This window comes from Vipera ursinii (genome assembly GCF_947247035.1).
Source record: "Vipera ursinii genome assembly, chromosome: 11".
Lineage (NCBI taxonomy): Eukaryota > Metazoa > Chordata > Lepidosauria > Squamata > Viperidae > Vipera > Vipera ursinii.
Window position 1 is genome coordinate 13,672,105 of NC_139524.1, and position 6,522 is coordinate 13,678,626.

Below are 6,522 nucleotides of genomic sequence, written 5' to 3' on the forward strand. Positions count from 1 at the left end.
ATTCTGTTTCAAGTATATATTTTATGAACAATTTTCACATTCACCACAACACTCAACCTAGCAGTGATATTAAAGGTAAAATGGATTTTCACCCAGCATACAGTATTTGTGTTTATGGGAGGGAAAGGATGCACATACTAAATTCTGTTATACCAACTCTGGTGATTCATCTTTCCAGCCCAGATGTTCTGGAGGAGTAATTAGATACACAGTGTGAATTTGGGAACATAAATTTAAAAGCAGAGAGGGAGAATGGCAAAAATACCTTGAAGGAATTTTCCCATGCAAACAGCCATCAGGTATGCTATAACTGATCTGCTGATTAGAATAAATTAACTTCTCACACCGCATCAACAGTAAAGTAATCCTGGTGTCTTCTCCACCCCCACACTGGTGGATTGTGCTAGTAAAAAGCAGCATTGTTGAGACTAATCCCAACCAGGCAGACAATGGTCAGACCTGTTTTAAGATTTACAATATTACACAATCTGGTCAATTCAGAACTTTCTTACTTTCTCTTTATTTCTCTGGGTTAAATACCAACTTAAATGAAAACAGAACTAAAAATACCCAGAGGGGTTTATCTGGAATCCTTTTGGTAACAATTTGTGAATGATCAAATGTGCTAATGAAAATATCATTTCTCTTGATATTGATAACAGTGAGGACAATTAACCAGTGGAATAGCTTGCCTTGAGACATTGTGAGTGCTTCATCACTCGAGGTTTTTAAGAAGAGACTGGACAACCACTTGTCTGAAATGATATAGGGACCCCTGCTTGAGCAGGGGGCTGGACTAGAAGACCTCCATGGTCCCTTCCAGCTCTATTCTGATGCTGATTCTTTGTTAATCCCACTAATATCACACAATCTGCCAGATTAAGCCAAGGCATTATTTTTATATACTGTATACATTCATGGATAAATCAAGAATTTTAGGTCCCAAGATACTTGGGTTTGGCTTATCTGTGGATGGGCTTATATGCCGGTATATACGGTAATATAATTGAGCCTTCCCCTCCATAGGCGTCTCGTCTAGTACAGTGTACAACCTCTAGAACATATTGGATGTGTTCCAATTGGCACACTCACTTTGACATCCACTTTGACCTTCCACTTTGAGGCTTTTAAATCCTTTGAAATATACTTTATTATTTATTTAAGCAAACAAGATTGCAGACTGGACAGAATTGCTCAGTCTTACCTGGTTCAACTATGCCCTTTCCAGAAGGCAGGTAACTTCCTCTTCCAGTGCAGGTAAAACCACCCTTTCCCACAAAAAAAGCATTAAGCAGTGCGTGGACCCAGTCACATTTCACCTCTTGGGAGAGCTTGACCAGCTATAAGGTAAAGGTTTCCCCGCACATGCGTGCTAGTCGTTTCCAACTCTAGGGGCCGGTGTTCATCTCTGTTTCAAAGCCGAAGAGCTAGCGCTTGTCCGAGGACATCTCCGTGGTCATGTGGCCGGCATGACTAGACGCCAAAGGCGCACGGAACGCTGTTACCTTCCCACCGTAGTGGTCCCTATTTTTCTAGCATTTTTTACGTGCTTTCGAACTGCTAGGTTGGCAGAAGCTGGGACGAGTAACAGGCGCTCACTCTGTTACGCGGCACTCGGGATTCGACCCGCCAAACTGCCGACCATCTGATCAACAAGCTCAGTGTCCTAACCCACTGAGCCACCGCGTCCCTCCAGCTAAGAGGAGTGTAATTCTAAATCATGATGAGCCGTGGTGGCGCAGTGGTTAGAATGCAGTACTGCAGGCTAATACTGACTGCCAGCAGTTCGATTCTCACCGGCTCAAGGTTGACTCAGCCTCCCATCCTTCTGAAGTTGATCAAATAAGAACCCAGATTGTTGGGGATAATATGCTGACTCTGTAAACTACTTAGAGAGGGCTGTAAAGCACTACAAAGTGGTATATAAGTCCTAAGTGCTATTGCTAACTAACACTTCCAAGGTCCCTGTCCTTTTCCTCAGGGCTAACATGCTTGAAGCCTCTGAAGGACCAGTACTTGGCTTTCGTAATAATATATAATTATTCTATTGTATTTTCTGGAGAAGATATCTGTGAATATTGAAGTGAGACAGGTGAAATTGATGACAAATGTTGCCTAAAGACAGAAAGGAAACCAACTTACAAAGACAGTTCTTTTGTAATCCTCCTTCTTCTGCTCGTCATATAGTCAGCAAGAAATGTCAGCGTGACCTCAAGATATAAAGCTAAGTCCAACATTTTACTTGTCCTCTTAACTGTCATAATTATTATCAACTTGGCATATCACTCTTGTAAATACAATTATCATAAAAGTGCCACTGTCTACTTTTGTCTGCTCTCCAGGTTAACAGTTCTAATACTAAACTATCCTCTATCTCTCCACAATAAACCTGTTGTTAAACAGGCTCAAGCTGTCTTTTGCATGCTGTCATCTGCCTATCATTTTGTTTGCTTTTCACAATGAGAAGATGAGAATTTTCAACAGATGTGAGACATGTTGACCGTTAGAAGTGTTTTTGAACATCAGCATTCCTCTTACAACATTTCAATTCACCTACCAACTTTGGACTAGATAAACCAATCTATCACCCAGTTTATTTTTTAAAAAATAAATTGCAAAGGAACCTAGGGCAAAGATGTCTGCGGTAGTGGTGGGATTCAAATGTGAACAACTGATTCTCCATGTGGATGCCGCTTCTAGAAGTCCATTCTGGGCCTGGGCAACAAAAAAATAGCTACCGGTACTGCCAAACTGGTGCGAGCTGGCTGAATCCCACCACTGGTCTGCAGGAAGAGCAAGGTAGCCCCTCATAAGAAAAAGAGTCAATAGAGAAAGCATTCCTTGAAGCAGAGACTTTTGAGGTAGTCCGACTTAGGACCATAATTGAGCCCAAAATTTCCATGGCTACGCAAGAGAGTTGTTAAGTGAGTTTTGCCCCATTTTTACAACCTTCCTTGCCACAGTTGTTAAATGAATCACTGCCACTGTTAATAGCAGAGTTGTTAAATGAATCTTGTTTCCCCCTTGACTTTGCTTGTCAGGTCACAAAAGGTGATCACTTGGACACTGGGACAATGAAATAAATATGAACCAGTTGCCAAGCATCAAGTTTTAATCAAGTGCCCATGGGGATGCTGCAATGGTAAGTGTGAAAAATGATCAGTGCAGTTGTAACTTCGGTCAAAAGGTTGCAAATCGGGGACTAACTGGTTGTTGGAGCACAAAGGCTCTGGAATCATATATATTATTAACAATCCTGCATAAAGGATCATCATTTGGGTCTCAGCCAAGGTGCCATAAGGCTGACTACCTCTTATCTCATGGCTTCATATCTCACCAAACCAGCCTGAACTTGTTCTTGTAGCAATAAAATTTCCACAAACAGCAAAAAGGTTTTCAAAGAAATGTAAACATGCTACAGGTACAAGGGGCAGTTTGGCCAGAAACAGAAGGGATGTTCCATACAACATGGGGAAAAATGAACACTGAAAATTCAAGGCAGCTTCCAACATAGAAAATAAAAAGGTACAATGGATTGGAACAAAAATTACTAAGGGTATAAAAATCAAACCTTAAAAGGCGAATTAAAACGGACAAAAATACATAAAGCTTCCACCAGCATCTTCAAACATACATCTTTCAAATCTGAGAGGGCATATTTTTTTTTTAGTTTTCTTCCCTGGAAAGTAAATGAAGATGATTAACAGCCATATTGATGCCAAACAAGGCTACACTTTAATGTGTAAATCACACAGGAAATAATAACACAATATCCCAATTATTACTGAAAGTTTATTTGATACAAAATGTTTTTCCAAATTATAATAATCTTAGAAAACAAAAATGCACAATGTTCCAAAAATAAAGCAGCAAAGATGATGATTATCAGACTGGATTATTGCTTTTAACAGTGTTATGATTAATACTATTCCTATTACTAAAGCTGTTAAAGTGGAAATGGACAACTTGATTTTTAAGCTCTTTTAGTAAATTCCAATGTAACCCCTAGCATATTATTCAGCAGCCAATAGTTAAAGCACCCAACTTTAAGAATATTGTTAAATAGTCCATACAGACACTGTTAATTTGACATTTCAAAATGAGAAGCTTGGAACATTTGTCATAATTTGAATCATACTTATTCTACTCGTTATCCCAAAAAAGCAAATGCATGTTCATTGGACAATATTATATGATTTGTCAGTTCTATTCCTTACAAATGTAATTCAATGAACCTTAGACATTAAAACAAAATTAAATTTGACATTCCTCCACAAATTAAATTTATTGAACTTAATTTCCAAAGTAGCAAACAAAATAATGTAAAAAAATAGACAAAGTCAATTCAGAAAGTGTATTCATTTCTGGCTGTCTTTCACTCTTCCAAACACAGCAAAATTAAAACTAAAACTAACCTTTTTACAATTTCAGCTTGCCTCTTGTCAAAAGACATTTTAGAGAAAAGGATCTGTTTTCTGTCCCATCATGCTAATATAAGTTTCAGGTTCCCTTGATTTATTACAACCGGTGTTAAAACGAGAAGTCTATTTGAATTCATGTTGACTAAGGGATAATTAAAAGGAATACAGAAAATGAAAGATGGATCATGTTGGGGATGGGATAATAAAGCTTAGTATTAATTGTTTCAAGTTTCTTAGATCTGTAAACCTGATGTTCCGTCACCAATTGGATCCGTGTTCTGCATCCCTGGATGTTTTAAATGTGTCTCATATGATCAGTAAGACTTTTGACAGAAAGGACTCAGGTAATAATTAAAGGTTCATCAATTATGACTGGAAAAAACACCAAGAAATAGCCCAGCTGTGTGCTCCTGCTCCCTAACAAGAAAACGTATACAGAAGACCCCAATGGTATATCAAGAAAATGTAGGCCATTTTCCATTTCTATATTCTGCTCAACAATGAATGGAAACTTTCATAAAACGGTCCAGGAAAGTCCCTGAACATATTATCTGATATACGGATTAAGGAATTGTAGCTACGGTACCTCAATCTATTTTCCCCTTCATTGCCTACATCTTGGGATATGGGAGAAAGGTTTCCATGAAGACAACCTTCTTCATGCAGGTGTCACCTCAAATCAGAAGCCCACACAAAATCAAAACTTTAAATTGTTATGAGACAGCCTCCATGTTCAGAGGAAATTCTTGCTTTATGGATCTGCCTTCTCTTAGGGAGATGACTTACAAATATGCAACTATTAAGAAAGAATAGACAGTGCTTTTAAATTGCTTTTTTAGACTTGTTCTCATTAGCTTAAATGAAGCTTCATTTAAATGAAGCCTATTTCTCCTGAGTGAAAACATCATGAAAAACAGTTATTTCAAAAGCTTCTGGTTTCTTCGCTTGAGCTACAAGATCTATGCTACCTAATTATTCCAGCTTTTCCTAACTCAATGGCTTTTAAACATGTGTAGAATACAATTCCCAGAATTCTTAACAATATTCTGTAGCTGCAGTCCTAAGATATTTGGAAGACACCAAATGAGGAAGTTTATGTTATACTGTTGTTCTTATATTACATCTAAACTAAAGTCTTTTTTTCCCTTTTTTTCTTATCCACATTTGTATCTTTGGTTTAAAACTATGCTGGTCCTCAAAGTTACTAAACTTCTGTTCATTAGCACTTCCAGGAGATGCTAAAAGTAGGAAATCTCTTTCAAATCAAAATGCTAGAGCTGAATTTATTTTATTAATATTATGATGACCTTTGTAAAAGCTTTGCACTAAGGCACAAGCTGAAATAAAAATTCAAATGATGGATGTGTTAACAGTGATGACAATAAAAGGTGAGTTAGGGAGAACTAAAAAATGAACCTCTGATTTTTAAACTTAGACTTTGTGCTTACGTTTAAAGAGGAAAAATAAGTTTCTGGTTTTTATCTTCTTTTATCTTCTTCCTGTTTTTATCTTAAGTATTTTTAAAAAATATTCATTAGCTCGTGATGGATTAAGTACAGGAACTCCCAATTATAATAATAATGAGTTAATGGGCTCATCCCAGCTGATTCTTTGTCCATCTTACTCATTTTATGACTTCCTAACCCCTCTACATCTTATTATCATACATTATAACATTATTATTATAATACGGGTAAGGAGCTGCTTTGCGGCCACACGTTGTATATCTTTTTTCTTTGAGCCACTGATGATAAAGAGATTTGTGACAGTGACTTTGCTATAAAATGGAAAGGGCAGGGCTGAACATTTCAGGTTGTTGTTTTTTCAGGATTTGATAAGCTTAAAAAGGGGGAATATTGAGGCCTCAGTGCCACTGATTTTCTCTTTTGGGGAACAATCATTGCATGTAATCAAATATATATTTTGCTGCAGAATATTGGCATCAACCTGGAACTCTGGGAACTGTACTCATGGGATTACATGGTTGCATGAAACTCTTAGTTGCCCATTGTTACTTTCTTGTATTTGCATAGTAACCTATGGCGTTTTTTGCTAGCTGGACCTCTGATAAGACACTTCTGGTCTGCATTATTCTGCTCCT